At 37.1% G+C, this 27450-nt stretch overlaps 1 long non-coding RNA gene across 2 annotated transcripts; it reads left to right on the forward strand.

The window, feature by feature from the left end:
- The first annotated feature begins 11707 nt into the window (after positions 1-11707).
- Positions 11708-23629, forward strand: LOC121073501. Of its 2 annotated transcripts, none has more exons than XR_005821753.1 (5): positions 11708-11786; positions 16468-16535; positions 16661-16707; positions 20976-21839; positions 22420-23629. It is a non-coding gene; the product is annotated as an uncharacterized LOC121073501 (long non-coding RNA). The 2 variants fall into 2 exon arrangements; XR_005821752.1 differs by having other exon boundaries at positions 11784-11821.
- Positions 23630-27450: the final 3821 nt, after the last annotated feature.

Genomic DNA, 27450 nt, shown 5'->3' on the forward strand with positions numbered 1-27450 from the left:
TGAAAATCAAGGGTAAGAAAATAATTTCTGTAACCGTTGGTTGCATATGTGTATTCTTGTCTTGCAACACCACTGCACACTTAAGTGTCATTTTAGACAGGAAAGAAAGAGGAGGCATGCAGGGCTAGATCATGCCACTTTAACTCGAGTATTAAGTAGTACCATAATCCAGGCATAAATCCTGCCAGTTTGTAAATTCTTGCCCATGGTCTTTATATTTCTCTCACTTAATTCAGTGGATATCACTGGAATTACACCACAGTGGTGAGTATCAGAATTAGGCACTCTTTCTCCTGAGTGGGCTGGTGAACAGGATGCTCTGTGTGACAAAGCGTGTCAATTAATCTGAAGTACTTGCTGAGCCCCAGTCCATCTGGGATTTCAAGGTAGTTTGTTACCTCCAAGGTGGAGGGTTTTAGTTGAACGTGTCATCCTACTCAAATTCATTAGATGAAAAGTGAGTATCATCTTACATTACATAGGTTCAGCTGGAATGTATACAATGTCAGCAGTATGGGAGAAGAAAACATGTGTTGAATACATCTAGTGTGTCTTGGGTCTCTGAAGGTCACTCCACTAAAGTAATATATAGTGCTAGTGCTAGTGGCTCAAGGTCAAGTCAGCTTGCTTTTCATAATGCATAAACCTGAAGCTCGCTCAGACACCAATCATCTGACCTAAACCTTGGAACAAATATTTTACTAAGTAAATCAGTGAGCATGCTGGCATTTCTATTAACCTTCAATGCACTGGTGACAGAAAATGAATAATGATAAATAATAACTCAGGCCTGTAAATCATGTTTAGCATCAGAGGGAAAAAAAAAAAAAAAGAGGAAAAAGAAAGAAGAAAAAAGGGTCTGGTGTGCTACCATCTGCTAAGCTGGATGAGCCTGTAGGAAGAAACCCACAACAAAGGGAAATGTGTTCTCCCCCTCTCCTTCCCACAACCATTCTCTGGACTCGAAAGTTGGGGGTAGAATGGAGGGGGCTTTTCAGAAGCACTGCTGAAGGAAGCACTTGAAAGTGAAAAGCTGAATGTACACAAACTGCAGGGAGTCGGAGTAAGATGTGCACAGTTATACAAGCTGGTAAGATTGTTTGGCAAGCCTTGAAATGGATGAACTCTTCTCTTGTTCTTTCCCACTGTCTGACCATCAACAGCTGTCTGGTGATAATAGCAGACCTACAGCAATTTACCGGGGTTGAGGAGCTGCTTGTTTTATTTTTCTTCTGTTTTTCTTTTTCAGTTGTTTTGCTAATGGTTATGGTCACCATATCCACAAAATTGCCTTAAAAATGTCCATGAAGTAGGAAGAATTGAAACACGTTTAGCTACACCTAGCTCCTACCCTCTGATACCTGCAAATCTTTCAGCTCATTCAGAAGTGCTCTGTTTCTCGTATCCTTTGGATTTTAACCAGTCTAAGTTTAGACAATGCAAGTCTGAATATTGATTTATTATAGAGTTCATTACAAAGAAGGATTTAAGAGGGATTTTCCTACCAACTGTTTAAAATACTGTTTGCACTTTCCAAATGTGCTTAGATATTTTTTTATTATTATTATTTTGATCTATTTTTGATAGAAAATAAGTTTTGAAGAATCAGTGGTACAAACCACTTGTTGTGTTGAGTTCAATGCCTTAGCTGGGAATGTGTTTGCACTGAATTGTCAGGTTGGAGATCTTGAGCATACTTTGCACCCCTGCTGCAAGAAGGGAATGCAGTAAGCATCTTATGAGGTTGCTGCTGCCAAAAACCATACTGGACTCTCCAGCCTTGTCCCTTTGCAGAAGGGTGTGCTGTGACTCTTGGATGGGAATGAAGATAGAGACCAGGAGTATAGAATGATGGTTGCTGTGTGTGGGATCACAGCAGGACATACACTCAGGACCATTTATGGGTTGACAGCAAGAACGTAACAGTTGTTCCTAGGCTCATTTTGTAATTATGCTTTAGTCTGCTGGGGGATCACAAAAACCAAACCAACCATATCTAACCTGAGGAAGAGTAAGGACTAACTCCTGGGAGGAGAAGATAATCAGAGTTAGGTACTTCAGTTAGTATCTGTAATTCACTTTTACTTAGAAATGAGTGTAGAGTAGACTTTAAACTTTTCAAAGTTTAAAAGCATTCTTTTCCTTCACTGGACTGCAGTCCAAAATGCAGTCAAGTGCCAGCCATAAAGTTCAGGTTCTTATCTGAGTTCAGATTCCAGACCAGTCTTTGTCAGAAAAATTCCAGGTCCTTGAACCTAGTGTTCTTTTTGACTATTTCTCTCTTTCAACCAAAATACTAATAAATGTATTCTTTACCATCTGGACTTATGTTACCTCAAAGGTTTGTGTTTAAATTATATTCCCAATTGGTTTACAGTAACATGATATCATGTACAGTACGGTTACCATGTGACATTAGAAACAAAACCAAAAAAAAAAGAGTAAGTCTACACAACTCTAAAATTATTTTGTATGTATAGGTAAAAATCATATCTTGGATGCAGCTCCTATTAATTTGGGAAGTTTTTCCTCCATATGTAATTGCATGAATCTGATCCCTGCATCTGGCCCCCAGAAAGATCCCTACTCAAAAATAAATAAATAATAAATAAATAATGCTCATGGCAATCCTAACGCAAGAAATCACTCAAGTCCAAATTAATTTCTGCTATACCCATTGCATTCTTAAATACACTTATGACCGATTCTTTGAATAAATTAAATATACATAAAAATACACACATATCTGAGTGATTCTTGACAAACAGTAAGTATAAGGCTGAGTTCTTTGTGGATTTCAGACTCCTCTCTTTAGATACCAGCCAATTCTCCTTTGAGGTCTGATGTTTACAGAAATGCATGAACTATTGACTTTGTGTATGGGAATTGTTAACAAATGAAAGGAGGAAGGTTGAACTACTCTATTAATATCTAGGACTAAATATCATCAAATCAAAATTCATAGAAGATACGAGATATTGTAATGGTGTAATTAGAAAGCGGTCTACTGTCCCAAAGCTATCTTTCAGTCTAAGGGGAATCCAGCATTTTCACTCTATCAAATGATCACAAGCCTTTTTTTTACCGAGTCAGTAAAACTTCTTCTGTCTTGCTTGGTATAGTGTAGGTACGGTGCAATTCTGTGTTTGCCTTCTTGCCAATAATGCTGTAAAATTTTCTTCATGTTGAGTGGTGAACTGTTATATCAGGCCCCTAAAATATTTATAGGATGTACACATGAAATTTAATGTTGTACTACTGAGATATGGCAAAAGACACTACTACCACTTCACCTTATGGATGGTAGCCAGAAAAGGTTGCAGCAAAGGCAAGCATTCACACACTAAATGACAGTATATTCACCAACGAGGATGGACATCAGTAGTAGCGACTATAACAATTCTCCTTGCATGATGGAAAGGGTAAACCACTTTATAGATCAGAATGTATGCTACACAGCTCCATCTAAACACAGAGCTGCATCAGGTACTGAGTGTGCTGCAGGTGAAAACTTTAAAAACATACAACTTTGAAAACAACCTTTGTGTAACTGAAGTGAACCTGGCTTTGAAGCAGGTGCTGTAGGTGTTATATTGGCTATTTATAACAAAGTACATTAGTCAGTTTATCTCCATCTCCATACCTAAACCCTTACTCGATTCTTGTGACTCACATGCTACGGAATACAAGGGAAAGTATGGAAAATCCAGTATTTCTGTCATTGCCAAAGTATTATGTGTTTAAAACCAATTTGGAAAATGTCCTCAACATAAGAAAAAGTAAGTGAAAAAGAATGCCGTAAACCAGCCTCCTTGCATCAAACTCAAAACAAGTATAATGACTAATAGTATGTTCCTTAAGTTTGGCTAAAGTATTTGTTTTATTAAAGATCTGTTTCATGAAAAATGTCAAAACCTCAGAAAAAGACATCAGATTATTTTACTAAAATGGATGTATGGACACTACTTCCAAAGAGAAAACTTATCCTCAGAAATTAGGTACAGTTGGCTGCTGCATTATTACATGCACATTTTGCAGATTTCTTGAGGAAAAATTAGCCTCATCCCAAAGGGACCATCATAAATATATTTTATTCGGTCTTGCTGCTACATCGTGATTTGCCCTTGAGAAGACATTGTCCATTAAGCAAAAGTAAGCCCAGCTTGTATATATTAGGTATCTGACGTTGATCATTCCCAAGAAAAGACCGACAAATTAGTTTACAAGCTGTAACATTCTGTATCTGGATTGGTAATGTGGATCTTTGCATCTTGATCCTCACTTTTTTTTTCTTTTTTTTTTTTCTCCCCTGAACACCGTAGAAGTAACTTGAGCAAGACTGAATAAACTCAAAAAAAAAAAAAGTTGCAATGAACAGATTGTGAATAAGAGGTTATGCTATTTTCTTTGTACTTAATTTAGATATCTTATGCCATGTTTCTGAGGTTGCTCACAACTTTTAGGGTTGAAAATAACCCTCAAAAAACTATGGCTGAAAATAATAATTCAATTAGCATATCATCACCAATGAATAGATTTATATTAGCCTTAATACCAAAAATCCTTAGAGATTTGTTGCCTATTTGTTCATTTCAAGTGGTTCAAAGAAATATAAATTTTTTTTATTATTATTATTTTTTACAGATTAAGAAACTAAAAAGAGTTCAAGTGATTTTCCCGAAGTTTCACAGCAAATCTGTACCAGAACCATAAATTATTCTTTCTATTAGCTGTAAACTATAATGAAGAATGAAGATATTGTTAAAGGGGAATCCCAGGTTTCTCATCTGGAGAGTACTTAGTGGATCAATTTTATTTCTGACCCTGTTGTCAGTCCTATGCATTTACACACACACATACATAATGGTGAAAAAACAAACAAACAAACAAAAAAACCTACATGAATCCAAGTTGAAATTATCATGAGCAAATGAGTACCCTGACTTTCTTTTTAAACTTTTGATGAAATTGGCTCTATCCATCTGTAGGCAGACAAGGGAAAAAAATCATTAGTAATTAGTACTTGCTAACCACTTTATAATGAGACTCTATCAAATTAAAAATAAAAGTCTGTAGTTAAGATCGGATGTGTAATTTTAGCCATTCAGATTTCTAAGGATTTCAAAGACGATCCCAAACATGAGCACAGACTGGAAGAATTCATTGAGATAAGCCCTGCAGAGAAGGACTTGGGGGTTCTGGTGGATGAAAAGCTCGACATGAGCCAGCAGTATGCACTAGCAACCCAGGCGACCAACTGCATCCTGGCCTCATCAACAGAGAAGTGGTCAGTAGGTCAAGGGAGGTGAATGTCCCCCTCTACTCTGCCCTAGTGAGGCCCCATCTGGAGTACTGCCTCCAGATCTGGGGTCCCATGCACAAGAAAGATGTGGACCTGTTAAAGCGGGTCCAGAGGTGGGCCACAAACATTATCAGAGGGCTGGAGCACCTCTCCTATGAAAAGAGGTCGAGAGGGATGCGGTTGTTCAGCATGGAGAAGGCTCTGGGAAGACCTCACTGTGGGCTTTCAGTAAGTAAAGGTGGCTTATAAAAAAATACGTAGAGTGACTTTTTACATGGGCAGATAGTGATAGGACAGAGGGTTTTTTAAACTAAAAGAGGGGAGATTTAGATTGGATATTAGGAGGAAATTCTTAGCAGCTGGTGAGGCACAGAACAGGTTGTCCAGAGAAGTTTTGGATGTCCCATCCCTGGAGGTGTTCAAGGCCAGGTCAGATGGGGCCCTGGGCAACCTGATCTAGTGGTGACATCCCTGTCTATGGCGGGGTGGTGGTGGTTGTGGAACTTGATGGTCTTGAAAGTCCCTTCCAATCCAAGTCATTCTATGAGAGGAAGGACAGTGTGCTGAGCAGAGTTTTGGGGCACGAGTTATGATTACACTCCCACCTTTGTCAAAATCTTAATATAAAACTTTAAAATATTACTTAACTGTAAGCATGTACATTACAAGGCTAGGGTGAGAGGCTGGTGCATCTACAGTTAAGGATGCATTCAGAAATATGACAACAATGGAAGTACCTGTGATTTGCTATTGCATAATTGGGGACCTAAGTTTTATTAAGCATTGCTAATGAGAAAGGCAAAAACTGGTCCTTTATACCTAGCCTTCTGGCCATCCATTTTCCCAGGAAGTTTGCCCTAGTGTGTATAAATGTATGTAATGAAAAAGAAAACTCTTAATTAGAGTAGGGCACAGCATCTTACATCTTCTCATGAAAATCATGTTACATACGGAAAACAATCTAATAACTAACCATTTCTTTTCATCTATATAAGCAGACTTGTTCTTACTGAAGATGAGTTCATAGCCTGAAGATTTTGCTGGAAATGCATTTTGAGTTGTGAAAAGAGTGAAGAAAATTGAAGTTTTCAGAAAGAATTGAACTTGACTTTTTTTCCTCTATTGTCAGCTTTTCAAGAATATATTTTCTGTAAAGAATGCACACGTGAAGAAGGTTCTATATAAAGGAGGTCTTTTTTCTTTGAAAATTGCCCTCTCCTTTGAAATTTGGTTTTATTACAATAGCCGTTATGTTTTGTTTTTTAACATGGATCTTTAAGGTCTCATTATAAGCATTTCCTCGTGCATTATACTGTTCAAAATACAATACATGTAGAAGGGAGGCAAATATTTGTTTCGTAACAGATTTTACAACTGGCTGACAGTACATCGACCTCATGATTTAGATACTGAAAAAAAAAATATCTTGTAGATGATATATGTGCATCTCTCTCTTTGAATAATTCAGTAGTGTTTAGACAATAATTGTTGTGCATGGTATGTGTCTCTGCACCCAAAAACTGGATTTTTCCAAGTATGAGAATCATGGATTGAGTATAATATCTACAGATAACAGAATAAATGCCTCATGATGTTGTGTTCTACCTAGCTTACAGGTTTTAAAATTCTCAGGGTAAAAATATCCATTTTAACTTCTAGAACTTCTGTGTGTTCGCTGAACAATCAATATGTCAAGTACCCAAGCCCAAATAGGCCCTTATCAACATAAATGTAAGCTGGTATTTTCTAAAAGTACTTACATTCAAATTAAACAGCAGCTTCTTCTTTTGCATTGATGGGTCTATAACTTAAAGCACTGAAATCCATTTCACAAATAAGTGATTGGCCCTTCAACTATTTGCCTTACAGACAGGCAAATGCAATATATGTCCTCTACGGACATCTCAATGAACATAATCATGATATCACAATAGATCATGTTACACCAGTATATGTTCAGGTCACGTAATTTACTATCGGCAATGGTAGGATTAACAGGGCTAGGTTATATGGATGCTGCATAGAAAGGTTTGGGGGCATTATGCTGACGCTTTGGGCTTTAAAATGTTAATATTGCAAATGAAAGGTACACTTTGTGAATCATAAATCTAAGCGTCTATTTTTCCTGTATGCTCAATAAATATACTTCTCATCAACTTTTAATTATTCTGTTTGCATTATTCTGTCCTGAAGAGGATAGCACTCTGTAAATCATCCACTTCTAAAGTACACCACAGCATAAGTTTAGTTAATTAAACCATATATTTTATTAGTACGTACACTTCCATCTTGTAAAACTATACACACTGCTGGAAAAAAATAATATAGGGAGGTTTTTATTTATTGCAGCTGAATTTAAAATGGCATTCAAAAATTTTAACATGATTATATATGCATATTGCCTAGTAACTTTATTACAAAAATCCAGTCTCAAAAACTTATAAACTTATTGTCTACCTATTACTACAAGAATGGGAAACTTTTTGAACAAGTTGACTTTCCCACAGAGCCACTTGCAGCGTATTTAATGCTTAGTATTATCAGAACTTTATCGGGTAAATGCTCATCCATTTAAATAATTCTTTATTTCACTAAATAATGACATCTCTTAGAATGAAATTCAAATTTAGTGGAATTAGATGATCTTTCTATTCTTTTTAACTTTGAGTTTCTATTTGTTTATTGGATCAAGTACCACCTCCTATTTTAGGAAGCAAAATTTTCAAAGCAGAGTTATTTTATGGTCCATTGTAGGTGCTGGTAGGGTGGAAAGTCATTCTTGTTACAGGATCCCAGAAGATGCCACGATACACATGAAAAATAGTAATAAAATATTGTGTCACAATAGCATAATTTCATGAGCTGTGTAAATATTTACCATAGCATCAAGAGCTCTATGAAGATTAAAATCAGCTTTGGTGGGTATGGTCCCAAGTATTTTCTGCTTAGATGTAAAATCAAACCAAACCAAACCAACCAAAACCCTCAAAACAAAACAAAACTGTTTGAACATCTAAGTACAAGTTCCCTGAGATTTGACCTCAAGAGACATGTTTCTGATTGACATAGCTTCTACCATAGTACCAAAATGACTGAACACTTTCCTTCCCGACTTCGATGTATAAATTAAAAAACAAAACAAAACAAACAAAACAACAACAACAAAACTTGATCTGTGTTTTATCTCCAGGATAGTTTGAAATTCAACATTCAGTATTCTGTTCCTTGAAGTCAAGTAACTTCTTTCCACCTACAGAGTCTACAGTATTGGAAGGGATAATACTGTTGAAAGAGCAGAAGAGTGTTCTCTAAATGCTCCTTTCCATACCTCAGAAAGGTATTAGGACCAAAGGTCTCAATAGAATGGCAAGTTTCTAACATCAAATTCCAATCATTTTAACTGCAAGAAAAAATAAATAAATAAAGCCCTCCTGAGGGCTTTATTCATCAAAACCAAGAGTACAGTGTTCAAGAAACTAGTATGATGTAGAAATCGCATGATTAGAATCATGTTTATGCACTATTTGATCACTGTTTGGACTTGTCCTTTCCTGTGACTTCAGGATTCTTGATTGGATAAAAAAACAGGATATAGAAGTTAAAATTGTGTCCTATTCTTATTAGTTAGAAGGTGTGATAGGTTAACCTTGGCTGGCGGCATTAAGGGATCAAGAGTGAGCAATTGCTTGAAATATCCCTATTTTCAGTGTTCCCGGCCTGCAGATGATTCATAGAATCATAAAGGTTGGAAAAGACCTCCAAGATTGTCTGGTCCAACCATCGCCCTACTACCAATGTCACCCACTAAACAATGTCCCTAAGCACCACTTCGAACCTTTCCTTAAATGCTCTCAGGGATGGTGACTCCACCAGCTCCCTGGGCAACCCGTTCCAATGCCTGACTACTCTTTCTGAGAAGAAATGTTTCCTAATTTACAACCTAAACCCTCCCCTGGTGCAACTTGAGGCCATTCCCTCTAGTCCTATCACTAGTTATCTGCGAGAAGAGGCTGACCCCAAGTTCCCCACAACTTCCTCTCAGGTAGCTGTAGAGAGCAGTGCGGCCTGCCCTGAGCCTCCTCTTCTTCAGACTAAACAACCCCAGTTCCCTCAGCCACCCCTCACAGGACTTGTGCTCCGGCCCTTCAGCAGCTTTGAAACCCTTCTCTGGACATGTTCCAGGCCTCGATGTCTTGTAGTGTGGGGACCAAAACTGAACACAGTACTTGAGGTGTGGCCTCACCAGACCTGAGTACAGGGGGACAATCACCCTCCTGGTCCTGCTAGCTACACTATTCCTGATACAAGCCAGGACACCGCTGGCCACCTGGGCACACTGCCAGCTCATGTTCAGGAGCCCTGTGTTCATGTTCATGGGAGCCCTGTGAGGCGCAGCCCTGTGAGGAGTAGTCCTTTGAAGAGCAGCCCCTGAGGCTCAGCCCCCGGCGGCCATTATCTGTCCGAGGCCGCCCCTCCCCGAGGACGGGTGCGAGGCCTCAGTGCACCACGAAAGGCCGCCAGTAAAGGTGTTTCTCTTGTCTAAATACTTCTTACTGATAGCACCGCAGTCTTGTTAATAGCATCCTCTTACCTCTGGCTGGAATCACAAGGTCTTGACTCACACATGATATAATTAAAACTCCCAATTTACTTGAATTTGATTTTGATATGGACTTCGGTATTAAGTTCTTCACCTGTGTTTCCTTCCCCTTGTGCAGGATGGTCCAAATCAAGAACTAAGCCAAATGGAAGATGCTCTGTTTCCATTCTTAATTCTGCAACAAGAACAATGCTCTAAAGTAAATAATGAACAGCTTCTGCGAAATAAGTGGGAGTAGAAGAATATTTTTCCTTGATAGAAATTTCTCACTACTTCACATTTGGTACTGAATTGTGAGATCAGTCTTTGCTTTTTTTCTGTGTTCGTCTTCCACCATAGAAAAGGTGTTAGGTATTAGTGTAAGGTACAGTAGAACAGAGAACTATTTCTACGTGGTTTGGTCTCTTTTGACACAACTGCCTCAGCACTGTTGCACAGCAGTTCATGGTCTGGCACCATTGGTTAAAACATGGTGACATTAGCTGGTTTCTTCGATGCTTCTTTGATTTTTAAACAAAAATACCTATCGTTAGTTCATATAGTGGTATGAAAGTGTAAGGACATAAAAGAAAAATGTAAAACTATGGTTTTCAGCCAACAAAAGCACACAGAAAACTGAGTTTTAGAAAGGCATTTTAAATGCTTATAAGCAACTGCAAATCCCTAGGAGTACTGGCAGGATATATGTTTGGTTCAGTCTAAAACAGTGTATGAAGATTCTGTATTTAAGAACAATAAAAAAGATTCTTTTTCTCTTAACTACTGCTGAGGCAGTTAAGAACCCTGTATGCTTCTTATACCCCTCAGGGTGCCTATGTTTTATTGATGGTGTGGACTCTTCCCTAACCCCAGCGTATGCTGTGCAATGGCGATCAGCCTGGCCTGGAGCTCTGAATCAGCATGCCCAGCTCTAAACACAAACAGCAGTACTGCAGCTTGCTGCAGACTTTGACTTTTACTCACATTATTATCACCAGCTAGAGAGGGGTCACAGGAGGGAAAAACTCCTTTTTCTTTCAGCGGCAAGTTGGGGGGGGGGGGGGGGGGGGGGGGGGGGGCGCGGGGTGCTGTGCCCCTGAAGCAGGCGCTGACTCCGTAATGGATACCAGCTGACCGGGGCTGCTCACTGATGTTCTCCAGTCACCAAGCACCTACACCTTTGATTTCATCCATGGAGGGTCAGTGTGTTTGGGTCCATGAGCCTGACACTGCAGCTGAAGTTAGCTGAGTATGCTGGTGCTCAGAAATGAACCTGTGCCAAGTGGCTCCACTTCCTCACTATTTACAGGCCTCCATTCCATCTTCAGGGGTATTTTGAATGTGTTTTAAATATATTTGCTTTCTACAGGCTGTTACTAATTGAAAAGCTTGAAGCAAAGTGCTTTAGTCTGATGATGTGTCTGGGATTTCTCAAGACATCAGAGTTTCACTCTGCGAGGGGACAGGCAGCAACGCCTGCCAGGGCCTAGCTCACGCCTTGGTGAGGGCGTGATAATCCCCACAGTGTGCCGCCATCAGCGAGAGCCTGACATCACCTTGAATGTGAGTGCTTTGGGTTACAACTTAAACACTGAGATTTTTACCTCTGTCTGCCATGAGCACACGTATGAGCACATTCATTATTCTTATCAGCAGAGCTGGGATTTGGAGAGCTGGGGAAAGTGAGACTGAGGAGTTAAATCCTAGCGGGGATTGCAGGGCCTCAGCTGGAGAATCTCCACAAGCTTGGAGCAATCAAATGCAGCTGAGGCCAATTTAAAACAAAACAACAACAACAAAAAAATATGCCTGTTCTCCCGGCAGGGGGAAAGGGGAATTTGCAGAGCTGTTCTCAGAACAATAGCTCTGATGGTATAAAAGGCATGTTTGTGCAAGAAAATTAAGGTATACAGCAAGTAGGAGGATGTCTGTATATGCAAGTATGTGTGAGTATAGGCTGGGTATTTGTTTGATTAAGAATCCCAGAAATAAACGTGTAACAGCAGAGGAGCTTTTCGTTGTTTAATCAGGGCGCTATGTGATCTTACAGCGGTTATATTCTGGCCCTGCCATAAAACCTGAAGGCTGAGAAAAAGAGCAAATTTTTTTTTTCTTGTAAACTCTCCAAAATAAGTAATTTGTCTAACCAGTGAAAACCCTCTTGCTTTATAGTAGGTTTGTTCAGAATGTTGAAATTGTATTTTTTTTTATTTGTTTTAACTTGATAATGAAATTTCCCAGAGAATTTTGCAAGTAATTCAGAATTGCACTTAGATTTCTTATGAGCAGTTACTGTAGTTGGGTTTTGAACTTTTGATAGGTTGAAATCTGGTATGTAAATCAACATACAAGCAATATTTTTTTTTTCCCCTCTAGTAAGTATATCTACCAGAACTAGCATATTGATATTAATATTTATGGCCTTTTAATCCTTAGTTCAGTACTTATTTGAAGTTTGTCACTTTTGCTTACACTAATGTCAATAGAATGATTTGTTAGATTAGTGAAGAGCATGTAGTAAATCTTAACACTGGACTTTAACTGGTCCTTTCAGCAGGTTTTTTTTTTTTTTAAGGGGATTTTTTTTTTTTAACAGTTGCTTGAGTTTTTCTCTGCTTCCAGGTAGGATAACATAAATCTTAGCTGGTTACATTACCAGTTGTGTGTCACGCTATCTTAAAATGTCCTGCACATATCTAGTGTCATTGTAGGAGGGATTTCAAATTTGATTATCATGGTAATTGTACTCAACAGAAATCTACATTCCTGCTAAGTTTACAAGGTGCATTTTATTTTTATTTAAAGAAAAGCCTCATGCTATATTCATTCAAAGGTTTCCAAAGCTTTGTTTTTCCTTAGAAGGTGTCCTAGATTTTATTCTTTAATGTTGTTCCTGATTTATTGAATGTCCATGTTTCCCAGGATAGTACCATCTTTTGAGTTATACATCATCAGAGTGACTCATTCCAATGATGTATTGCATTAATACATCATCAAAGCGCCTTGCTCTGCTGTTGCGCTAATGATATGTTAGTACAATACATCATCAGAGTGAACTGCACTGATGATGTATTACTTAGATGGTGATGGCATTCTGTGAAGAAAAGGTTGAGGAGCAGGTTCAATACAGTCACAGGAGAAAAATTAGTCAATACAGGGTATAACTGTTTCCCTGGTAGTGATGCTGATGCTAAATTAGCACCATAGACCCTGATCTGTACCCTTGCAGAAACAGTGAGACATGCATTATCCCCGAAAGAGGAATGAATTCAGAACACTCAGCAAAATGATTTTACAGAAGAGCAGAGAGGTGTAACTATACGTATCACTGGAAAGCTAAAGGTTATACATATAGCTATAATTACTGGCTACTGAGAGATTGAATGAATCAAAGAGGGCCAAAATAGGACAAAAGTCTACATGTGTTCAGAAGCTACCTCTCTGTTGGAGAACGAGTCACATGGGAGTACAGAGATTATAAGGGCTGTAAGTGAGGTGTCTGAGTTAAAATGGCTGCCACTTAGATACCTCTGTCAGGGATATTAAAATGTTGTGAGGCATCTAGGAAGGCCATGCCACAGTATTTATTTAACTTTTAATTATGTTCTCGTCCTAATCGTGCTATGTTGGGTTAACAGGCAGAACATGTCAGTAACTCAGTGCAGTGTACTTTCTTGTGAGTTCCTTGTGCACTCGGTTAAACAAAATTTCCAAGTTAGGTGTGCACAGTTGTTATATATGGAAATTAAAGGACAATAATACTTGGTCTTTAAGTTGCTTAAAAATGTCTCTGTCCCAGATTAGAGGGAGAAATTCTGCTGCAAAATATGTCTGTATTATGCTGGTATCTTTCTAGAAAAATATGTAAATGACTTATTTGTTTTTACATGAACATCTCTAAATTTCTTAATACAAAATAACATGTTCTCCTTATTCTTGTTTAAGTAAGAATGAGTTATTGGCCTTCTCACCGCTGAGGTTGTCCAGCCTTTCAAGAGAGGGCAGCTCCTTTTCTCCTAATTGTGGTGGTGTTAGTGATTTCTGGAAGAAGGTGTTGGAACTGCTGTTTTGTGAGTTTGCTTTCTAGAGGGATGGAGGTGAAAATTACAACATTGATGGCTTTCATTTTAATGTTGAGAACAGAGACAAGATATTATACCTGGATTTATTTATTTATTTAATACAAGGGATAGGCTGCTCTTTATGCCCCAGAACTGTACTCTGGCTGGGCTGGCAATGCATTCACGTCTCAGGCTGGGTGTCTTTTAGCTCTGAAACTGAGCAGAATTACTTTCATGCTCTAATGCAGGTGCTTGCCACACTCTGCATCAGCCTCATGGTCTCGTTCTTGATTCCAGACTTAAAATAAATAAATAAATAAATAAATAAAACAACCACTGCTTTTTTCTGTGTGGACAGCTTTGGATGCTAGTAATGCTGTAAGGAAGGACAAGCGTGCAATCTAGGTGCATGGCAGCATGTGTCTATGCTTCCTACCAGTGTGAAGGGAAATGCTCTTGTCTGCCTATCCCAGTAGTCTCACTACACAACTGTTTGAGGACTCCTATTCTTGCTGGTTCAGTGTCATATATTCCCAAACCACCTCTTCTGTCTGTCTCTCACCTTTTATACTTGCCTCCCTTTCTTTCTATCTCATTTGTTTCCCGTTCTTCCAGCTCTTCCTTTGTGTGACTGTATTAAACTCGAATAATGTAGTCAAGATACAGTTTAAATATAAGTTAGCCTTTCAAAAAAAACCATATTGTGCCAATTCTTAAAAAGCCATAGTGCTTTGTGGCAATATTCCCAAGATATTTATCAAGGCAGAAAGTCATTGCTTCTCATTACATTCTTATATTGCTGGATTCTACTCTCAGGGACTGAAATTGCTGTTTCAAGCTTTTATTTGGAAATGAATGCTTCAAAGCTACTCAATATTTGCATCACTGCTGTAGGTATTTTTCAAAATAGCTCTCTGTTCTAATCCTTTACGATTTCTTTATAAGAAACAGCAAACATTTTGAAAAGCTACCAAGAAATTAGTGAACTTATTTTGTGTCCACCAATTTCTGATGTATCTGTTAGACAAAATGTGATGTTCCAGTAAATGCAGCAAAAAGAACTGAATTATTTCTTAAATAATATTTTGAGTATTATTTCAGTGATACTAATTCTGATTACTGAAATATCAAAAGTATCTTTGTCATCTTCCATTTGTGGATTTGTACTGAAGTCAGGTGATGTTGCAAACAGCAAGGCATAATGAGGAAAACTGTAAATGTCATGAAAAGTACTGAGGTTCCCACTGGGTATGTTTGAAATATTATGAACCTTTGTCCTGAACCTGTTTGCTTGAATTCTGTATCCCTATTAGCAGTAATGGTTTTTAATAATGTAAGAACTGGAACATATCCTTTGGGTCTGGACAAACCGAAGCTGTTTTATATGTGGCTCGTGCATATGTGTTTTACATCATCTAAGACAATCTGCCATAACACAGGACAAAACAAGATTTTTTTTTATAAATCAAGCTTTCTTTAAGATAGAAATTACTAATTGCAGAAATACACAAGTTGTTCATAATTTATAAACAATAAACACTCCTTTTGGCGGGCTGCCATGCAGATTCTTTTCTGCTCAAGGTCTAAACTGTGAATGAGAAATTATGTGAAAGTTACAAATGGTGTGACTAGTGAATCTGGCAGGGTTTGAAGTAATATTGGTGCCCATTAGACTCTGCTAGGAGAGGCTTGCTTGAAGATATAATACAAGTTACTGGAAGTGACTGTATCAATGAAATGTAAAGTGAAATATACTGTAGTCTTACAGCCATGAGGTAAAGGCAGAGCATCATCCGAGGCTTTTGCCATTCCTGACTTTAATGTAGTTGTGGGAATGCGGATAAGCGGTTGCTTGTACATCTGGATTTCTAATGATTCAAAGTTCACTTAGCTTTATGCTTATAAGAGCAATTTGCCATAAAGTGAACTTTTTTTGGGGGAAAACGTGGGAGGTTTAGGCCTCAGATGTTACCATATCTGGCAAACAGTTGAACACTCATTACTCTGAACTGGCAGCAATGTTCTTTCTTTCTGTGGCCTCCTCTGACCTGGCTTACTTGCTGGGGATCACCTGTGATGTTGTTTCCTTCTTCTCCTGCTTGCCCTGCCAGTGAAAAGTGGATATACAATTTGACATGGGTAACCCAGCTGCCTTCCATCACACGAGCATCATGCTCAGGCTTTTTGAGTTAGTAGTGGGTTCATAGAATCAAGGAATGGCTTGGGTTGGAAGGAACCTTAAAGACCATCTGGTTCCACTCCCCCACTATAGGCAGGGATGCCATCCAGGGCCTTGTCCAACCTGGTCTTGAACACCTCCAGGGGTGAGGCATCCACAACCTCTCTGGGAAGGATTGTTCTTGTTTGTTGCTTGACCTGGTTTTCTGACAATGCATAAAATGCCTATGTACCATCTGTGAGGAAGCAAACAGTTTAATGAAGTTAAAATATTTAGTGAATTTAGTTTGTCTTGATTTTAGGGAAGTTAAGAACCTAAACATATTTAACGTGTTCATCTTCTTTAGTTAAATTGCAGCTTACCATCTCCATTCGGAATCTGTACTGAGGAATCAGTACATCTTTAAGATCCAGTGTGAGTTACTCTCCCACCTCTGTAACCTAATCTTCTCTTACTGTATAATTTATATACTAGAATTGTAATTCCCCATTGATTCACAATCAAAAAGCCCATTGATTTTTGCTATTCCACTGTTTCAGAAATGGTTTGCTACATTGACTAAAGGCCTGAGCTGAAGCTCACTGAAGTAAGTGGGAGTCTTTCAGATGCCTCTTAACAAGCACTGGATCAAATTCTAACAGGCACCTTTTTCTACTAAAAATCAGCAGCAAAACCTTTACAGATTACCAATAGGGGAATACTGTAAGGAGAACAAATTCATGTTTATACACACATTTTCTCTGAGGAATGTTCCCTTAGTGTTGGGGACAGCAGTATAAGAAATCAATTATCTGATTAAAACCAAAATAATTAATATGCAATTATGACAGATGTCAGGCTCATTAATATGCAAATATTCACAAAATAGCTGACAAGTTGCACATTTGCAAGATGAAATCTTTAAAAATGAACATCCCTCTGTGTTTGCTGAACATAAGGGCAGGAAGTCTCTGATTTGGTCGGGGAAAAGAGCAACATGTATTTCAAAATAATTTTGCTTTCGTTTATCAAATACACGTTCCCAAGAGTGAACAATGAGCTGTGATGTGTATAAAGTCTCTTTCAGTATTCCAAAATTTAAAAAGTTTACTTACAAGTGGCAAAACTAGTGTAAATCTGAGTCATTCAAGCTCTGATAATATTAATATGTATATGTACTTCTTCAGTAAAGAAGCTACAGTTTGTTACGTCACTATTTTCACTAGTTAACCATTCACTAATTAACAATTTGGGTTAATTAGTATTTCCACATCAATCATGAATTAATTTTTTCATCCTTTGACTTAATTGCTAATTAATTGCATATTAACTGCTCATAACCAGATTTACACATTAACTAATATTAAGGTAACCTATGTAAATTCATTTCTCCTCTGAGTTAATTATTAGTTAATTACCTTGGAAATTATTCACTAGCTATGCCTACTTCATTATATTCCACCTTACAATCATTATCTAGTCTCCTGTTAATGATTGAATAAACTCCTTCCTCTGTTGATTTTTAACTAGACATCTCTTATTAACCATTAAATAACCCCATAATTGGTATATCTGTTCAAAACCTCAGTTTACATGTGTCTGGGCTCGTCTCATTGCCACATAGCAGTAAATTAACCCTGCACTTGACAACTTCATTAAATATAACAGGCCAATGTCTGAGCTGGATTAAACTTTTACCTCTTTTGCTAATGGCCATCCTGCTGTCAGAATGAAAGCACCACTCAGGAATGAATGCCATTGGTTTTGGAGAAGATGTGGTCATAGTGATATGTCCACAGCTCTAGTCTCTTTTTTTTAAAAAAAAAAAAAACGTTGTCTAAGATGTAGCGAGCCTGACTGGGAAGTTTTCCCCCAGCTTTGCTATAGCTACGCAATAGACTTTAGACTTCTGGCTATTAAATCCAAAAGGAAGATTTTTTTTTCAGAGAAAAAAAATAAGAAAAGTGTGGCAAGATGGATGAATAGGAGGAGCATCATGAAATCTTCAGGGCAAAAAAGTTTAATTACAACCCTTCTGTTGAGAGGTGTTTTTTTTAAGTAGTGGAGAAGGGTAATCTACATACAATGATATCTTGTAAGGCATATGATGAGAACTCTGAATACTGAGCTGTTCTTAGATCTCACCTTTGCTGAAGCAGAGAGGGAATGCTATGGAATCAAGATTTCTGTTGTTGCCCACAGGACATTTGATGTGGCTAGCATTTCTTCTTAAATTAAAATAGGTTGGTTGCATCTATCCATTTCATGCAGACTGCTGGAGGGTCTCTATCGTTATGTCTGGTGGAAGCCCTACGAACTCTAAAAAAAAAAAAAAAAAGTCTGTTTATGTATGTACTTTGAAGTTCTTTCAGTATCAGTCCAAATCACATTATCACATGTGGCATCCTCCTGGTAAACAGAAAGAACTGGTTAGAATTTCTCTATTAAAACTTTTCACTAAGAATACACTTCTTCTGTAAGAAGGTAGTCACAAAGCCCATAGAGAGAGAACAAATGCTAGCTACCTGTGAGGTACCTAATCTTGTGATGCAATCAGTTAAATTGGTGCAAAATAAAAGGCTTTGCTATTTTAAATCACTGCATTTTTCTTTAAAAAAAAATCCATCCTGCAAACATTCTCAGAATGTTTTCTCCTAATTTCCTGTGGAAAATAATGTTTTAACTATAATTCCACTGCAGGGACAACTGCTGCGAAGAACTGAATATCTTTCACCCGACCCCACAGAGAGATTCAGACTGTTACTTGGAATATAGCTTAAATGCTTCCAGTTATTAATATGCAATTTTGAAATCTAACACTTGAACACTTTAATTTGAGACTTTTTAAACAAGCTTTTGAAAATTGTAATTATTCCATGGAATAGAGATAGAGGTTTAGCTGAGAAGAAAGCAAGAAGAACATAAGTCTGAGATCTTCAGCTACCATGAAGGGATTGCATAATCTGTATACTTGACAAAATTGATGAATTCTAAACTTTCTTTTGAAGAAGTGGGCATTTAATGAAAGTCCCTTGACTTCTTAACAGTGGAGTTGACTTCTTAACACAAGAGTCTGCACTGTCATTGAGGTTTCAAAACAGAACGTCTGGTCCACCCACCAATATCACTCACTAAACAATGTCCCTGAGTACCACGTCCAACCTTTCCTTAAACATCTCGAGGGACAGTGACTCCACCACCTACCTGGGCATCCTATTCTAATAAATTTGAATATATATCTAAAAGTCTCTGTTTGATCTATTTAAACAGAGTGGGAGAGGGAGATGCATTTTGTTGTTCCCATACAATTGAAAACAGAAATGTCTCTATAATGTTTATAGCCATTTTGTTATCAAAAGTGGATATTGTAAAAAGGAAAAAAATAAAATAAAAATCTAGTTTCGGCCACAACTTGTTTCTTTTGGGAAGTGGAGTAGAGGATGACATTCATCTCATGATGGATGTTCATGTGCAGAATATGTACTTAAGGTGTCACCCTTTGAATAAATACTTTCCTTCAGTCAATAATATTATCATAGGAAAACAAAGAAAAAGATAAGACTCATATGTACTGCATCTAAGTTAACAAAAAAAAAAAGGAAATGCCAGGTAATGATTTTCTAGAGGAGCAAACCAATTTGTCAGAAAGAAATCACTCTCTGAATTAGAAGTAGTGCTTTATTAGTATCAATTTACTGAGTGTCTATACATAATGACAAAAAAGCTTTTCTCAACATACAGGTCTGAACCTCTGGTCTGCAGTTGAGAATAAGTGCATGGCAGTAACTAGTGTAGCAAAGGGGTGACAGCAAATAGGAATTTCCTTGCCCTTCATACTTTCTGCATGAAAGTTCAGAGTGGGTGTCTGGGTAAATGAGAAAGGGAATCTGTGAATTGTCTCATTTGTTTTACTCTTGATTATTTCAGTCTTTTCCTAAGTTATATAGTGAAAGCTCTTCAAAGCCTTTATGCTAAGTGGCTGAACACAAAGTACTACTGGATAAGCCAATTACTTCAAAAAAATCTTGTCTTTTATCACTTTAAAAACGCCAATTTGTAGTGTGTTAAGGTGTGAAGTTTTGTTACATGTAGCAGTTTGACAATCTTATCTGGTGTTGGCCTTTCATTCCTTAACAACTGGAATGTTCACTGACTTCACGTTTTCTTCAGTGTCAAAAGACAACTTTGATGCCAGACTGTTACAGAAGCTCTAAAATCGTGTATGCAATTAAGAGCAGACCTAATGACTGTGCAAGGAATTACTTTCATGGGGTTAAAGATGTTTCTTTTTGAAGGCAGAGCAAACCATGAAATAAGATATGGTAACAATACTGAGATTTATATATTTAAACCCTTCTAAGCAAAACTGTAGATGAATTACAGTCAGAAGAACCTGTCTTAAGATAGCAAATATAACCAGCAGAATATTTTTTTGTATATATATAATAATATAACAATAATAAAGTCTGATTAAGGAAGTAGGAAAAGGGGAGGGTGTGGGGAGCGATGAATAAATGCGTCAGAAACTAACAAAATTGCTTTAGAAATACCGCTTTCAGCTACAAAGATAAATCCATAAACAGCCTTATGGACAGGGAGCTACTTAAAGATTTTTTAAAGGGAATAAAAATGGGGAAAGTGAATAAACAGATGAAAATCCTAAGAGTGAGATGAATTCCATCTGTGGCCAAAGGCATCAAATGACAGACTGAAAAGAAATTGTTAAAGTAAGAACTAGTTTGGCAGGTATAAAACCAATGCTTTATTGCATTAATTCCTCTGTTATTGTCAGTTTTTCTGTAAGCAGCTCCTTCAATCTTTTACCCTTTTTTAAGCAGAATTTTGATTTTCTGGTTAACTGTTTCTCTTAAACAGTTGTTTCAAAGGCTTGTGACACACTTTTGATATTGTCAAATTATCTGACTCCATGGAAAAGCTTTGCAGTCGGACAAGATGACTCCTGGATCTGCACATCATGAAAGAAAATGCTATGAAATTTTTTTCAAGGGGAATAGGTGCTATTCATTGTTTAGATAAGCACTTCCTACTAGCTTAGCCTGGCTGACATTTCAGGATGAACTTGTTCTATGTTCTGCTTCTTTACAATTCATGTGCCGCTCTTTCAATATCCTTCCTCTAGCAAGAAATCTCCCTGCTCCATCCTAAAATGTCATGCTTTCTACTAAGCTACACCGTTTTCAAGTACTCAAATCTCATCACAGCTGTGATGCCATAGACTGATTGCCCATGGCATGTTATTCTCTTCGTACAGATTGTTTTCCAGTATATGATGTAAGGCTATATAAGAGTTTCCCCTGTATGTATTTGAAATATAAAGCCTGAAAGTGTTGGTGTTGCCTTCCGTGCTCACAAAGATGGACAAAGCGGTGGTTCAGCAAAATGGTGGTTCAGTGTTGTCACATGCAAGGATGATTGCTAAATGAGGATGCAGGCCTATCTAAATTTGTGTCATTCATAAACTTCTAAATGATGTTTGTTTCTGCAAATGGGTTTCCCTAGGGTGTTACTGCACTAGGTTATAGAATGAATATAACCATCTGCAATTAAAATACATGGTATTTTCAGTTGTTTATTGTAGTGTTATCTCCTAGGCTTTATACTCGGTTTAGGAACCAATAATTTGTTTATCTCCCTATTTATTGGTTCATTTAATAGTTGACAATAGAAACATCTTATCAGTCAAATCTAGTCAAATAATTTCTAGTCTGACAATACCAGGTGTCCTGGTTTCAGTTAGGACAGAGTTAATTTTCCTCCTAGTAGCTGGCAGGGTGCTATGTTTTGGATTAGAATGAGAAGAGCGCTGATAACATGCTGATGTTTTAATTGTTGCAGAGCAGTGCTTACACCAAGCCAAGGACTTTTCAGCCTCTCTCTGTCCTGCTAGCGAGCAGGCTAGGGATGCAGCAGGAGCTGGGAGGGGACAGACCCAGGACAGCTGACCCAAACTGGCCAAAGGGGTATTCCATACCATCTGATGTCATGCTGAACAATATATAGGGGTGGCTAGCCGGGGTGGAGGGGGGGGGCCGGCTGCTCGGGGATAGGCTGGGCATCGGTCAACGGGTGGTGAGCAATTGCATTGTGCATCACTTATTTCGTACACATTATTACTATTAATACTATTATTATTATTATTGTTGTTGTTATTCTTTTCCCTGTCTTAATAAACTGTCTTTATCTCAACTCACAGACTTCACTTTCCCGTTTCTCTCCCCCATCCCGGAGAGGGAGGGGGGAGGGTGAGCGAACGGCTGTGTGGTGTTTGACTGCCAGCCAGGCTAAACCACAACACCAGGAGAGCTAAGTACTCTCATATCAATACAGAATTACCGTTATTGATACCATTACTGACTGCAGAATGATTCTCATGAAAATTAAGATATTCACATTGTGGCTTTTGAGTGCTTGATTTCACATCAAATATTGCCGAAAAATGTTATGTACCTGATATGTGCCTGTGAAAATACCAAAGACAGCAACAATAATTCTGGACTGTGTTCTCAAGTTCCTACAACTTCTGGAAAAATAAGGAAAATGTTACTTATGTTGTTCTCTCCTCATTGATATCTCAGAAATAACAGAGCAAATTTATAGTAATAGTAACAAGATGAGAAATTATTTATATTACTTGTACATGTTGCATGTAGACTCCTGTTCACTATACATTGAAGCAGGCTCAGATTTATGCTTTATAATACCCAGTTTAATCATCTAAACTGTTGTAGCTGTAATGGAATAAAGCACTAAATTTTGAGTATTGGAACTGATGACACATTTCCTTGTTAATTGGCTGCATCTGGAGTAGAGGACTTGATGAAACTGAGTACATACAGCTGTTTTTAGCAAGTCTGACATATTTAACTTCTAAAATGTATCACTTCAGTAAGAGACTTAGGGAGTGAACTAAAGCCAGGAAGCTTTTGTATGTTAAGTCATGGTCAAATAGGTAAGACAAAATTCCTGGCACCAGAAGGCAGACATGGAAGTCTGAAAGAAAAGCTATTGTATGTGATTGTTTTTTATTAAGTGGAATTATTTTGATAATTAAGCCATTATTTACTCTTCTTTTTGGGTATGTCTGAGAAAACTGATTAGGCAAATACTGTTGATGATTTGTTTAACAATTTTTAAAAGGTTTAAGTCATCAAAAACAGATTGGTCTACAATATATGGCTGTAAACTGCATTTGTTAAAGACTTCCACGTTTCATAATAAAATGACACTAGAAGTGGAAAAGATAAGATGATCTACTTTGGATTGTAAGTCTGAGAGCCATTCTTCAGCTAAGGGATGCTGTTAGTTAATTCAGAAGTAAATGAATTTCTGATCTCTTGGGTTTAGGAATTCAAGACAGTCAAATATGATGTGCACTTGCTACGTGATTCCTTCAGAAGGCAAGATTTAAGTTCAAAGCAATACTGAAATGGCATGGTAGTTGAAATCATGCAAGTTCCTCAGATATTTCCCAAAAATATTTTCTTTGAAGGAAAAACATGTTCATTGGAATTTAGATATATTTTTATTTTACTTTTTAAGTTAAAACTCTGATTTAATGCTTTAAAGAAGTGGTGGTTTTCTAGATGCAGCTCTTAAAAATAACCAAATTAAAATTTTCCTTTTTTTTCTTACAACATAAAATTTCATTAAAGGTTTTTTTTTTTTTTTAATGATCTTAAATTACTATTATAATTCTCAACATTCTTCCTGTATACTCTATTGCTCCCTTTTATTTTTAGGGGAAAAACACTGTGTAACCTGGAACAGATTGTTTTGTTTGTATGGGATCTTGTGTAGATTTAATTAACACTACACTGTCAAGACTTTAGGGTCAGGGCAGATTGTATTAGAAGAAGGACAAGTAGTTAATGAATTTGCATTGACTAATCCATACAAAGCTAAAGATTTTTCTGTCAGGATTAATGTCCAAAACGAGTAGGACACACTATTTGATACGTTATCTTACACTGAATCACACTCTTACTGGACATAAGATTAAAGAACTATGTTATTTTGTCTCCTTCCATACATATATACAACTGTTTTTTGCTATGATGCTGATGTATAGTCATTGCATTAAGAATTCATTTAATCATCAGTAATGTCCTGTTGCAATTCCTCTGTTTAAGATATGTGTACTTGCAGTAATGGGATAAATACCGAGTCTTACAGATCTTCATGTCATAATAGTTACTGCTGCTGTGTAGCTGTTCAGATTATTACAAATTTTTATTTATGCCTTCAGTTTGAACAGAACTGTTGGAAGACCTGGTGATGAAACATATTTTTTACTTTCAGTTGCTGTCCGGATAGGTTGTGACCAAAAAGAGTTGCTGTTTATTAAAAAATTAGTGGCCTAAATGAAATGAATACTTGGTGATTCTGTGTTATTTCAGGAGGCAGAACTTGGCTGAAAGACTTGTTGTAATGTTTTTTCTAAGGAAATAGGGCATTGCTAGTATTTTGTCAAAATAGTAAGAAGAGAGAGGATAAGCCCCTGGTTCTGAAAAAAAGGGGTTAAGGAAGATGTCTCATCAAGTTTAGAGAACAATTTTGGAGACTGTGAAATAAGCCAATGAAAAAATATATCGTCATTGTCATAAGAGATGTCTGTTTAAATCCCAATAAAGAAATTAGTCCACACAATAGCAACAAATGCTTAAAGAGAGCACAACAGGGGGAGAGGTAGGGCAAGCTGTTCTCTTTAAGCATTTTTTCCCTTTATTTTTAAAAGTTGATTGCTTTGTTTAGGACTTAAACCATGTAGCTGGCTGGCAAACGGAGACATTCACCAGATCTAATGCGGCACCTTTAAATAGTGCAGTTTGTGCTAGTTGTGTTTCTAAGAGGATAGTGAACAAATCGTGATCTCTTATTTACATCTTCATTAGTTCCAGTTGTCTGTTATATATAGAAATGGCTATGTAAAAAAAAAAAAAAAAAAGGCAAAATTTCCGAACAATGAATCAGTAAGTACCGTGTTCAAAATATATTTGAATTAAACAGCAAGGCAAACTATAAATGGGGACAAAATAGTAAAATACACTTCTAAGCAAGGAAACAGGTGACTTTTGTTGATAAATTAGGCTATTAGCTTGATAATTCTATAAAAATGAATATTCAGGAACAACACTAATTACTTAACTTAAAAAACAAGGCTTTGGGTTTATGGTAGTTAAATGAAAATGGCATTTCCATTCTCTGTAATGGTCTTAAAAAAGAAAAAGCCAAAAAAAAAAATTTATATTGTACTAGGAAGATTAGAAAGCAAAACAGGAAATGATAATGCTGCTCTATAAACTCATCGTATTCATACATCTTTAACACTGCAGCGCTGATCTTTCCAACTTAAAAAAAAAAAAAATAAATTGAACAAACTTCAGAAAAATACAGTCATACAGTCAACAAGGATGTTCTAAGGTATGGAAAGAATTTCATATGAAATTCTAAATTCAAACTAAATTTAGTGAGATTTCTTAATCTGGAATGATAGAACTGAAAAGATGTGTGGAGAGAAGAATCATTAATAAATAAATAAAAAAGACTTTTCAAATTTCTCCATGTGTAACTATGAGTAATTCTCACCAAATCAAATGTTCTGAAGTCCATGGATGACACCTCCAGCTCAGGGATTTGCTGATGGCTTGATGAACATAATGGAAAACTTTTTGGTTTAAAATTATTTTGTGAGAATTGGTAGTAGATGGAAGTTACTTTATCATGCATCCGGGTCCCTCTTCCTATGTTACCATTAGAGAGAAAGTTCATATCCTGTGTAAGAGTGTTTGTAATGAAGTCCTTTTGTGTTGTTTTCCCATTTTAAGAGAGAGCGATATCTTTTAGTTCAACTAGTTAAGTTGCTATTTGAGAAATGTTTTGTCGTCTGAGGCCCAAGTCTAGTTTACTCTCTATATGAAGTCCTTGCACAGAAAATGTCTGGCAATACCTAAAAAAGCTTGAGTAGTTTCAGTGCTGCTTAAAAGTATCCAGAAGAATAATACGATAATATAAAGAATAAAAATTAGTTCATGAATAATATTTGCCTGTAAGATAAGAGCAATGGAAGGTTGTAAATTAATATTTAGGGCACATCCTTCAAAAGTGGAGAATACTAAACGTGATTTACCTTGCTAGTAACGCTGTTGGCTGTGCAGATTACATTCATCATTATCACTTATTACAGCCATCTCAAGATGAATGTCACTGGTTGACACCAACCGTTTGGTTCCTGAGGTGAATGTGATCATACACCCCTCATAAATACTACTCACTTATGTCTCCTGCTGTCTTATTTTTGATCAACTCTCTGCTGTAAATACCAGCCGCCTACTTTCATACCACATGGTACATCATGGTGCATTTAGGTGTTGTATATAAGTGCTTTCACAACTGCTGCAGCTATTTTAAACTGGGGATAGATCTCTGTAACTTAGATAAATCAAATGGAAACTCTCTCTTCAGGGAGAACTCTAACATTTCCACTATCCAAGAGCTTGCTCAGGCTCTTATATCTGTGTGCTTCTCAGTTTCCCATCCATGATCATGGAATTCATCCATGCCAAATGTTCTCTTTTTATATTCTCTAAATGTTAGTAAACTTATTTTTTATCACTTTTTCCTCGATTGCTTGTATGTGTAGTGAAATCATTCCTTGTGCATCTCTTTATTCTTCTGTTTTGCCTGTGGCTTTTCGAGTTTGGTGTTTTTGATAGTCAATTGAAATAATACTGTTTGTGAATCTAAAATATCGGCTCTTGCAGTGTATTGGTGAAAACTTCATAAAAATCTTACAGAACCTATATTTGGGTTGGACTGCAAGGAGAATTAATTTCATCTGTTATTCAGAAGAGATCGTTTAGTTTCATGGGATATTCAGAAAACTTGGGTGTTCTTTCCTTATCAGGATGCCCTTTTCAAGATTCTGTTGCTATTTCTTTGACAAGAATAAGGAGGGGAGAAAAAAAGAACTTATAAGAACTGTTGTGCTGCATCAGAATACTACAGATAATATTGCTATTTGCATTCTTCTAAGCTACAGATAAAATTGAGGCAAATGAGGTAATGATAATGGTGCCCCATTAAACTCCTTGGAGCTCTAAGAGGAAGGAGTGCTCAGAAGTGTAGTGGTGGCAACAGTTTTAAGTGCTTCATTAAGGAAGTGAAGCAGTACTTAGCTTTGCCATCAGATTCAGAAAGATTTCTGTTTAACCCATGGAATACTGTATTTTTGACATAAATCTGTGTAGTTGCTAAATATCTTTTGAACATATTTGATTTCCATATAAATAAGATGATTTCTCTGTGGTTAGGAAATAATTACTTAAATGGG

This window comes from Cygnus olor, chromosome 7 (genome assembly GCF_009769625.2).
Source record: "Cygnus olor isolate bCygOlo1 chromosome 7, bCygOlo1.pri.v2, whole genome shotgun sequence".
Taxonomy (NCBI): domain Eukaryota; kingdom Metazoa; phylum Chordata; class Aves; order Anseriformes; family Anatidae; genus Cygnus; species Cygnus olor.